At 43.6% G+C, this 12,618-nt stretch overlaps 1 pseudogene; it reads right to left on the bottom strand.

Moving 5' to 3' along the window:
* Positions 1-10,177: 10,177 nt before the first annotated feature.
* Positions 10,178-12,618, bottom strand: part of LOC123731720 (RAS guanyl-releasing protein 1-like) — a 37,443-nt pseudogene continuing 35,002 nt past the window's right edge.

Here is a 12,618-nt window from a genome sequence, read left to right as displayed (position 1 = left end):
GAGTAGATCAGACATGTAGAGTAGATCAGACATGTAGATCAGACATGTAGAGTAGATCAGACATGAAGAGTAGATCAGACATGTAGAGTAGATCAGACATGTAGATCAGACATGTAGAGTAGATCAGACATGAAGAGTAGATCAGACATGTAGAGTAGATCAGACATGTAGAGTAGATCAGACATGTAGATCAGACATGTAGAGTAGATCAGACATGAAGAGTAGATCAGACATGTAGAGTAGATCAGACATGAAGAGTAGATCAGACATGAAGAGTAGATCAGACATGTAAGAGTAGATCAGACATGTAGAGTAGATCAGACATGTAGAGTAGATCAGACATGTAGATATCAGACATGTAAGAGTAGATCAGACATGAAGAGTAGATCAGACATGTAGAGTAGATCAGACATGAAGAGTAGATCAGACATGAAGAGTAGATCAGACATGTAGAGTAGATCAGACATGTAGAGTAGATCAGACATGTAGAGTAGATCAGACATGTAGAGTAGATCAGACATGTAGAGTAGATCAGACATGTAGAGTAGATCAGACATGAAGAGTAGATCAGACATGTAGAGTAGATCAGACATGTAGAGTAGATCAGACATGAAGAGTAGATCAGACATGTAGAGTAGATCAGACATGTAGATCAGACATGAAGAGTAGATCAGACATGTAGAGTAGATCAGACATGAAGAGTAGATCAGACATGAAGAGTAGATCAGACATGTAGAGTAGATCAGACATGAAGAGTAGATCAGACATGTAGATCAGACATGAAGAGTAGATCAGACATGTAGAGTAGATCAGACATGTAGAGTAGATCAGACATGTAGAGTAGATCAGACATGAAGAGTAGATCAGACATGAAGAGTAGATCAGACATGTAGATCAGACATGAAGAGTAGATCAGACATGTAGAGTAGATCAGACATGAAGAGTAGATCAGACATGAAGAGTAGATCAGACATGTAGAGTAGATCAGACATGAAGAGTAGATCAGACATGTAGATCAGACATGAAGAGTAGATCAGACATGTAGAGTAGATCAGACATGAAGAGTAGATCAGACATGTAGAGTAGATCAGACATGTAGATCAGACATGAAGAGTAGATCAGACATGTAGAGTAGATCAGACATGAAGAGTAGATCAGACATGTAGAGTAGATCAGACATGAAGAGTAGATCAGACATGAAGAGTAGATCAGACATGTAGAGTAGATCAGACATGTAGAGTAGATCAGACATGTAGAGTAGATCAGACATGAAGAGTAGATCAGACATGTAGAGTAGATCAGACATGTAGAGTAGATCAGACATGTAGAGTAGATCAGACATGTAGAGTAGATCAGACATGAAGAGTAGATCAGACATGAAGAGTAGATCAGACATGAAGAGTAGATCAGACATGTAGAGTAGATCAGACATGTAGATCAGACATGTAGAGTAGATCAGACATGAAGAGTAGATCAGACATGAAGAGTAGATCAGACATGTAGATCAGACATGAAGAGTAGATCAGACATGTAGAGTAGATCAGACATGTAGATCAGACATGAAGAGTAGATCAGACATGAAGAGTAGATCAGACATGTAGAGTAGATCAGACATGAAGAGTAGATCAGACATGAAGAGTAGATCAGACATGAAGAGTAGATCAGACATGTAGAGTAGATCAGACATGAAGAGTAGATCAGACATGTAGAGTAGATCAGACATGTAGAGTAGATCAGACATGAAGAGTAGATCAGACATGTAGAGTAGATCAGACATGAAGAGTAGATCAGACATGTAGAGTAGATCAGACATGAAGAGTAGATCAGACATGAAGAGTAGATCAGACATGTAGATCAGACATGTAGAGTAGATCAGACATGTAGAGTAGATCAGACATGAAGAGTAGATCAGACATGTAGAGTAGATCAGACATGTAGAGTAGATCAGACATGTAGAGTAGATCAGACATGAAGAGTAGATCAGACATGAAGAGTAGATCAGACATGTAGAGTAGATCAGACATGAAGAGTAGATCAGACATGTAGATCAGACATGTAGAGTAGATCAGACATGAAGAGTAGATCAGACATGAAGAGTAGATCAGACATGAAGAGTAGATCAGACATGTAGAGTAGATCAGACATGTAGAGTAGATCAGACATGAATAGAGTAGATCAGACATGAAGAGTAGATCAGACATGAAGAGTAGATCAGACATGAAGAGTAGATCAGACATGTAGAGTAGATCAGACATGTAGAGTAGATCAGACATGAAGAGTAGATCAGACATGAAGAGTAGATCAGACATGTAGATCAGACATGTAGAGTAGATCAGACATGAAGAGTAGATCAGACATGAAGAGTAGATCAGACATGAAGAGTAGATCAGACATGAAGAGTAGATCAGACATGTAGAGTAGATCAGACATGTAGAGTAGATCAGACATGAAGAGTAGATCAGACATGAAGAGTAGATCAGACATGTAGAGTAGATCAGACATGAAGATCAGACATGTAGAGTAGATCAGACATGAAGAGTAGATCAGACATGTAGAGTAGATCAGACATGAAGAGTAGATCAGACATCTTCCTCTGAACTATGCCTGAAGGTGGATGTGCTGTCCGTCCGTCCACCGACTCCACTTCCTTTTTAGTTCATTCAATGTTTTAGATTTAAAGCCCTGGACACAAATAAGAGCATGTTTGTTTGCAGCGGAGAAAAATACCAGGTTTTGGTAGATATTTTTATTTATTATTATACTCTCAGTTGTTTTGTCTATTGCAACAACTCTTTTTGTTGTTGATGTAAAAAAATGTTTGTTTGACTTTTGTGTTGAATGGTGTCAGAATGTGTTTTTATTGGACAACAACAATAATATGATAACAATACAACAGATGAATCAACACTACATGCTGTCCGTTTCATTACTGAAGTTTAAAATGATTTAGTTTCACATTTACATGTTTATATACTGTGTCTCTGTCTGGTAAGTGGTAACATAATACAATAAAATAATTCATTAAATAAGCCATTCATAAACTATAAGTAGTTTATGTATTATTTGTAAATCAATATTTCAACATTATTAAAAAACTGCTCCTCACTTACGAATCCGTGTGTGCGTGTGTGTGTGTAGTCACGAATCACTCGTATAACGTTTCGTCAAACCACCAAGATATTTTAATAATAATCAGATTTAACACACGGAAAGTCTTTCGTATCCAGGCATCGTAATCTCACATCGGCTAGTACTGTGACTCCCAAAATGCTTCCCTGTTCCGTAGGAGATGTCTAGAATATTCCTATGAAGTTATAGGTCCTTTCTGTAGCTCAGTTGGAAAGGAAGTGCAATGCCTGGTGGGTAGTGGGATCCATTCTCGGGACCACCCGTAATGTAAAATGTACGCACACATAACTAAGTCGCTTTGGATATAAAAAAAAATATTTAAAAAAGTCTGCTAAATGATATATATTGTTATTATTAAATAGTGCATTACTTTTGACGATATGTTGTTATTATTTCGACCAGAGCCATACTTTGTACGGCTAGTAGATAGTCTTGAAAACCCGAACCTGGGTAACACCATAACCAGGTTTTGGTTTCAATGATGGACTCTTTAGTCATAGAGGACCTATGTCACTACCTACGTAGCATAGAGGAACTATGTCACTACCTACGTAGCATAGAAGACCTATGTCACTACCTACGTAGCATAGAGGACCTATGTCACTACCTACGTAGCATAGAAGACCTATGTCACTACCTACGTAGCATAGAGGACCTAAGTCACTACCTACGTAGCATAGAGGACCTATGTCACTACCTACGTAGCATAGAGGACCTATGTCACTACCTACGTAGCATAGAGGACCTATGTCACTACCTACGTAGCATAGAAGACCTATGTCACTACCTACGTAGCATAGAGGACCTAAGTCACTACCTACGTAGCATAGAGGACCTATGTCACTACCTACGTAGCATAGAGGACCTATGTCACTACCTACGTAGCATAGAGGACCTATGTCACTACCTACGTAGCATAGAAGACCTATGTCACTACCTACGTAGCATAGAGGACATAAGTCACTACCTACGTAGCAAAGAGGACCTATGTCACTACCTACGTAGCATAGAGGACCTATGTCACTACCTATGTAGCATAAAGGACCTATGTCACTACCTCCGTAGCATAGAGGAATTACGTCACCACGTACGTAGCATAGAGGAATTACGTCACTACCTACGTAGCATAGAGGAATTATGTCACTACATACATAGCATAGAGGAATTATGTCACTACCTACGTAGCATAGAGGAATTATGTCACTACGTACGTAGCATAGAGGAATTACGTCACTACCTACGTAGCATAGAGGAACTATGTCACTACCTACGTAGCATAGAGGAACTATGTCACTACCTACGTAGCATAGAGGAATTATGTCACTACGTACATAGCATAGAGGAATTATGTCACTACCTACGTAGCATAGAGGAATTATGTCACTACGTACGTGGCATAGAGGTCACGTCACTACCTCGTAGCATAGAGGAACTATGTCACTACCTACGTAGCATAGAGGAACTATGTCACTACCTACGTAGCATAGCGGAACTATGTCACTACCTACGTAGCATAGAGGAACTACGTCACTACCTACGTAGCATAGAGGAACTATGTCACTACCTACGTAGCATAGAGGAACTATGTCACTACCTACGTAGCATAGAGGCACTACGTCACTACCTACGTAGCATAGAGGCACTACGTCACTACCTACGTAGCATAGAGGCACTACGTCACTACCTACGTAGCATAGAGGCACTACGTCACTACCTACGTAGCATAGAGGCACTACGTCACTACCTACGTCACTACTCTTGACTAAAATATAAATCAGAACTAGCAAAGATGGAGGACTTGTAGGTTATTTTTAACGGGTGCATTTCACAAGTGGCTAGTTTGCATCAACTACCCTTCGATAAAACCGCTGCAAACTTTGGTTTCGAATCGAGACGCTCTAGACTCATGTCAGCCTTGTGATTTGATTGGTCCCCAGAAATCCCCCCCTCCAGTGATGTAGTTCCTCAATGCCAAAATAATCCATAATTGAAGCCAGACCCAAGTCCCTGTGTTGCCTAGGGTCAAGTTTTCAAGACTTATTTACTAGCCAAACACAGTAGGGCTCTGGTCAAAAGTCCCCCCATTGACGTAGACATTAATTGACGTAAGTCTATCATTGAAAACAGACCCTAGTCTCTGTGTTGCCTAAGGTCAAATTTTCCAGATTAGGTAATAGTCCACTATATAGGGGAATAGAGTGCCATTTGGGTCCCAGAATAGACTCAGTACAGTAGGCCCTTGACAATAAAACATCATTTACCTGTAATCACACCTCATGTTTCCTTTCAACAAAAAACATACACTGACACTCTAAACTGAGATTAGCAGAGAGGAGAATAAACATAATTACAACAGTACAACGATCATCACATCACAGGGGTTTGAAACATTTTAGCAGACGCTCTTATCCAGAGAACTAGATTAGATACTATAGTTTCACTGATGCAGTTCAGCAGAAGCTTTCGTAAGGCGGCAGTGTGTATTTGGTGGGGTTTAAAGGGACAGAGGTGTTGGATTGTACTACTGACGATGGTAAAATCATGTCCCGCCATGCTACCGTGTAACTTGTTGTAAGATTTTAAGGCAGTCTTGGAGGTCCATCTCCAAGGTTCTGTGCCCTATGGCACCCTATTGCCTATATAGTGCACTACCTTGGGGCGGCAGGGTAGCCCAGTGGTTAGAGCGTTGGACTAGTAACCGCAAAGGTTGCAAAATCAAATCCCTGAGCTGACAAGGTACAAAAAAAATCTGTCGTTCTGCCCCCCCCCTGAACAAGGCAGTTTAACCCGCTGTTCCTAGGCCGTCGTTGAAAATAATACTTTTTCCTTAACTGACTTGTCTAGTTAAAATACAAAAACCTTTAACCAGGGATCTAGTAGTGATCAAAGTAGTGCCCTATATAGGGAATAGGGTGCCATAGGGGATTCAGCCCCTTGGTGTTGAAGAAAAAGCTTAGCACCACAGAACGTTTAATAAGAATGTTCAGAAATTGTCTTCAGACAAAACCATACATCCGTCACATAACAGTTAGAATAAACAGTATATATTAAGAAAACCGCAATAGATCGTAGAAGTCACAGCAAACGACAGGAAAACATTAATAACTCTACTTGAAAATTATCAGGAAAACCACTGGGCAACAAAAAATAGAAAAAAAAAAAAAAATGTTTGACTCAATGGGGTGTTTATCTATAATCCATAATACCGTGGCAAATTGTAGCAGGGGGAGGGTCGTGGGTACGAGTCCCAAATCAAAAGTATGTGAAACAGTGCATGGAGGGCACTTTTCGAATGCGTCCTCCATATGTACATATTTTGAAGCATGCATCGATGTAAGCAAACAAACACATTTTAAAAATAATAATCATAAAAAAAACATAACACAAATTTTATTAAAATCAATGGCGGCCATTATTTGAGCTGAAGCGAGAGAAAATACAATGCTACTTGGGAATTTAAATGTTAGCTAATCACATATGTTGCATGGCTACAATGTCTTTTTTTTTTTTTTTATCTTGCTTTGTTAATAAATACAGCCCATTTTGGCATGGTTACCTGCCTACAATACCCACTGTAGTGTTCGTAGGTCGTAAGCCAATTCATTGTAAATCAATTGATCTAACTAGCTAGCTACTACTGTTAGCTAGCCAGAGAGCCACAAATAATTGTTAGCTTGCTGCCCACGAAGAATTGACATCTTACCTTGGATAACATTGGTTTATGTCGTTTTTTTTTTTTGTTCGCCTGTTATTCTATCTGGTTAGCTACATTATTACAATAAACATATAGCAATCAAGCAATCAATCAATCAATCAATCAAATGTATTTATAAAGCTCTTCTTACGTCAGCTGATGTCACAAAGTTCTGTACAGAAACCCAGCCATAAAACCCCCAGACAGCGAGCAAATAGCTAGCTGATAGTTAATGAAGTAAAACATTTTGCTTTGTGTGTATCTTGTTTCATCTCTATTGCCATTGTCCTGGCTTGAAGAAGTCCATAGTAAATCAATAGTGCTAACTGGCTAGCCACGAAATAAATTGTTTAGCTAGCTACCCACAAAGAATTGACATCGACTGTATTTTGCATAACATTATTTTCGGTTAATTTTTTTCCTGTTTAACTAGCTAGCTGGCTAACTAGATTACAACGATTCACATATATCTAGCTGATAATTATGAAGTCAAAGTTGTCTTTGTGTATATCTTCGTCTATTGTGGTCATTGTCCTGGCTTGAAGAAGGGTCAGTGAATGGGGAAGTGCTTCTCAAATGGAAAGTTTTATGTGTTCTCCACGCTCTCAACCTCAAGAGGAAGTACTCAGGAGAATTCACTTGGAGCACGGTAGCATGCATATTGAGAAACACCCATTGGCTCAAACACAACCCACACAAACCCAGTTTATTTGATATCTGGGTGTGTATGAGTTTGTGTGTGTGTCTGTCCGTCCGTGTGTGTCTGTTCATCCATGTGTGTGTTTGTGTGTCTGTCCGTCCGTGTGCGCGTGTGTGTATCTGTCCGTGTGTGTGTGTTGTCGTGGACGAATCAGAATTAGTTGGGTAACATAGATAATTAAGATGTTTTATTAGTATAATATGCTTATTTGAGATACTTGTCATTAGAAAGTGTCCATTGGACTCTGGTGTCTTTTGAGTTGCACGTCTACCTTAGCTGGGGCTCAGACACTTGGGGCCCAGAGAGGGGAGAGGTCAGACTTGTCGTCATGGGAATGTGTCTTTACCTATTTCTTAAACCATGTGAAGGGATGGCGTGATTAATGGGGAACCAATGATTTGTCTCCACAATGTCTGTGAGCAAGTCACTCCCTCCTTTTCTTTATTGTGGGGAGGATTATGGCAGTGTCTGGACCCTTGTATGTCCTCTCTTAGATCTCACACTTATCCTGGGATAATATATGGCCTAGAGGCTCACTCCCCAGTGAGCCTGTCCAGGAGTGGGGTCAAGAGGGGGTTTTCTTGAGATGGGAGTATCTAGAGTTGACAATTGATATATGCCATTGGATGAAATTGTGTTTTTGTTCAATACCGTACCAGGGAGGGACGGTTCTAAGGGGACCAGATACTGGTCTGTGTTTTATTGATATCTGTCATACAAAACTTAACCTTTGTGAACTGTTACTAAGTATCTGTGGTTTGTCAATGTACGTTGAAGGGGGTGTATCGTTGCTATAAAAGATCCCTGTAGCCATTCTGTAATCACCTTCCTGGTTCATTCGAGAGAATGCATTATTGGGGGTCAAGAACTTTTGCAAAAGTATCTTAAGTATTAAAGATGTAGTTTAACCTGTTAGGGCTAGGGGGCAGTATTGACACGGCTGGATAAAAAACGTACCCGATTTAATCTGGTTACTACTCCTGCCCAGTAACTAGAATATGCATATAATTATTGGCTTTGGATAGAAAACACCCTAAAGTTTCTAAAACTGTTTGAATGGTGTCTGTGACTATAACAGAACTCATATGGCAGGCAAAAACCTGAGAAGATTTCATGCAGGAAGTGGCCTGTCTGAGAAGTAGTGTTTCATCTTGGCTCTTTTTATTGAAGACTCAGGATCTGTGCAATAACGTGACACTTCCTACGGCTCCCATAGGCTCTCAGAGCCCGGGAAAAAGCTGAACGATATCGAGGCAGGCTCTGGCTGAAACACTTTATCGCTTTTGGCAAGTGGCCACTCAGAGTACTATGGGCTTAGGCGCGTGCCCGCTTCGACCGAATGCTCTCTCTTCCTTTGTCTGTTTACCTAAAAGCAGATTCCCGGTCGGATTATTATCGCTTTTTTATGAGAAAAATGGCATAAAAATTGATTTTAAACAGCGGTTGACATGCTTCGAAGTACGGTAATGGAATATTTAGAATTTTTTTGTCACGAATTGCGCCATGCTCGCCACCCTTATTTACCCTTTAGGATAGTGTCTAGAACGCACGAACAAAACGCCGCTGTTTGGATATAACGATGGATTATTTTGGACCAAACCAACATTTGTTATTGAAGTAGAAGTCCTGGGAGTGCATTCTGACGAAGACAACAAAGGTAATAACATTTTTCTTATAGTAAATCTGACTTTGATGAGTGCTAAACTTGCTGGGTGTCTAAATAGCTAGCCCTGTGATGCCGGGCTATCTACTGAGAATATTGCAAAATGTGCTTTCACCGAAAAGCTATTTTAAAATCGGACATATCGAGTGCATAGAGGAGTTCTGTATCTATAATTCTTAAAATAATTGTTATGCTTTTTGTGAACGTTTATCGTGAGTAATTTAGTAAATTCACCGGCAGTGTTCGGTGGGAATGCTAGTCACATGCTAGTCACATGCTAATGTAAAAAGCTGGTTTTTGATATAAATATGAACTTGATTGAACAAAACATGCATGTATTGTATATCATAATGTCCTAGGGTTGTCATCTGATGAAGATCATCAAAGGTTAGTGCTACATTTAGCTGTGGTTTGGGTTTATGTGACATTATATGCTAGCTTGAAAAATGGGTGTCTGATTATTTCTGGCTGGGTACTCTGCTGACATAATCTAATGTTTTGCTTTCGTTCTAAAGCCTTTTTGAAATCGGACAGTGTGGTTAGATTAACGAGAGTCTTATCTTTAAAATAGTGTAAAATAGTCATATTTTAGAAAAATTGAAGTAATAGCATTTCTAAGGTATTTGAATAACGCGCCACGGGATTCAACTGGCTGTTGAGTAGGTGGGAAGCAAGCGTCCCACCGAGCCCATAGAGGTTAACTCGGACTGGTGTGTTTGTAACTCCTCATTTGGTAATGCGGAAATTAGCCACCACAGTGTGTGTGTGTGTGTGTGTGTGTGTGTGTGTGTGTGTGTGTGTGTGTGTGTGTGTGTGTGTGTGTGTGTGTGTGTGTGTGTGTGTGTGTGTGTCCGTCCGTCCGTGTGTGTGTGTGTGTGTGTGTGTGTGTGTGTGTTCCGTCCGTCCGTGTGTGTGTGTGTGTGTGTGTGTCCGTCCGTCCGTGTGTGTCCGTCCGTCCGTCCGTGTGTGTGTGTGTATCCAGTGTCCCAGCTCAGTCGGGTTCTCTGCTCTTATCTCTGATCAAGTTGAGTTCCTCCATCTTCTCCTGCAGGAAGGAAGCGGGCATGGAGGAGCCAAGGAATCTCTGGGGCTTCACAACACAGCCCTGGGGGAGAGAGGGAGGGAGGGGAGTCACAACACAGCTCTGGCGGGAGAGAGGGAGGGAGGGGAGTCACAACACAGCCCTGGGGGAGGGAGGGAGTCACAACACAGCCCTGGGGGAGGGAGGGAGTCACAACACAGCCCTGGGGGGAGGGAGGGAGGGGAGTCACAACACAGCCCTGGGGAGAGGGAGGGAGGGGAGTCACAACACAGCCCTGGGGGAGGGAGGGGAGTCACAACACAGCCCTGGGGGAGAGAGGGAGGGAGGGGAGTCAAAACACAGCCCTGGGGGGAGGGAGGGGAGTCACAACACAGCCCTGGGGGGAGGGAGGGAGGGGAGTCACAACACAGCCCTGGGGGAGGGAGGGAGGGGGAGTCACAACACAGCCCTGGGGAGAGGGAGGGAGGGGAGTCACAACACAGCCCTGGGGGAGGGAGGGGAGTCACAACACAGCCCTGGGGGGGAGAGAGGGAGGGAGGGGGAGTCAAAACACAGCCCTGGGGAGGGAGGGGAGTCACAACACAGCCCTGGGGGAGGGAGGGGAGTCACAACACAGCCCTGGGGGAGAGAGGGAGGGAGGGGAGTCAAAACACAGCCCTGGGGGGAGGGAGGGGAGTCACAACACAGCCCTGGGGAGAGGGAGGGGAGTCACAACACAGCCCTGGGGGAGGGAGGGGAGTCACAACACAGCCCTGGGGGAGGAAGGGAGGGGAGTCACAACACAGCCCTGGGGGAGGGAGAGAGGGAGGGAGGGAGGGAGGGGAGTCACAACACAGCCCTGGGGGGATGGAGGGGAGTCACAACACAGCCCTGGGGGAGGGAGGGGAGTCACAACACAGCCCTGGGGGAGGGAGAGAGGGAGGGAGGGAGTCACAACACAGCCCTGGGGGGAGGGAGGGAGGGGAGTCACAACACAGCCCTGGGGGAGGGAGGGAGGGGAGTCACAAGCCCTGGGGGAGGGAAGGAGGGAGGGGAGTCACAACACAGCCCTGGGGAGAGGGAGGGAGGGGAGTCACAACACAGCCCTGGGGGGAGGGGAGTGCAGATGGTTTCAGACAGACAGGATCAGGCAGACAGGATCAGGCAGACAGGGTACGGCAGACAGGATCGTGCAGACAGGATCGGGCAGACAGGGTAAGGCAGACAGGATCGTGCAGACAGGATCGGGCAGACAGGATGGGCAGACTGTTTTCAGACAGACAGGGTCATGTGAAATGGTTAATTTAAAAACCTGAGCTGCGTGTGATTTGTTGTCGACTACAGGTCTCACCTTGTCTCTCGATAGGGAGAACGTGCTGGTTTCCTTCTTGTCCACACTCACAGGCATCCACAACCCCGGGTCTGTCTGGGTGGACCGGTCCGAGAGACGCGGAGTCACCTCCGATACCCAGAGTGGATCGGTCCAAGTCCCTCCTATTACGGTTGTTACCCCAATTACCATTACCCCGGGGAAAACAAACGTGTTGTCTTCCGACGAACCTGTATGGGCACACAGCAGGACCTCATTATTATTATATTATATTATATAATATTATACATTAATATATTATTATAGGCAATATAACAACAACCAGACAGTCACTGTAGCATTAGGCTGATTTAATAGAGTGACAGTCACTAGGCTGATTTAATAGAGTGCCAGTCACTAGCAGTAGGGTGATGTGACAGAGCTGATGTGACAGAGCTGATGTGACAGAGCTGATGTGACAGAGCCAGTCACTAGCAGTAGGGTGATGTGACAGAGCCAGTCACTAGCAGTAGGGTGATGTGACAGAGCCAGTCACTAGCAGTAGGGTGATGTGACAGAGCCAGTCACTAGCAGTAGGGTGATGTGACAGAGCCAGTCACTAGCAGTAGGGTGATGTGACAGAGCCAGTCACTAGCAGTAAGGTGATGTGACAGAGCCAGTCACTAGCAGTAGGTTGATGTGACAGAGCCAGTCACTAGCAGTAGGGTGATGTGACAGAGCCAGTCACTAGCAGTAGGGTGATGTGACAGAGCCAGTCACTAGCAGTAGGGTGATGTGACAGAGCCAGTCACTAGCAGTAGGGTGATGTGACAGAGCCAGTCACTAGCAGTAGGGTGATGTGACAGAGCCAGTCACTAGCAGTAGGGTGATGTGACAGAGCCAGTCACTAGCAGTAGGGTGATGTGACAGAGCCAGTCACTAGCAGTAGGGTGATGTGACAGAGCCAGTCACTAGCAGTAGGGTGATGTGACAGAGCCAGTCACTAGCAGTAGGGTGATATGACAGAGCCAGTCACTAGCAGTAGGGTGATGTGACAGAGCCAGTCACTAGCAGTAGGGTGATGTGACAGAGCCAGTCACTA

Source organism: Salmo salar, unplaced genomic scaffold (genome assembly GCF_905237065.1).
Source record: "Salmo salar unplaced genomic scaffold, Ssal_v3.1, whole genome shotgun sequence".
Lineage (NCBI taxonomy): Eukaryota > Metazoa > Chordata > Actinopteri > Salmoniformes > Salmonidae > Salmo > Salmo salar.
Note: the sequence above shows the minus strand (reverse complement) of the source record. Positions and strands in the feature narration are given on the sequence as shown.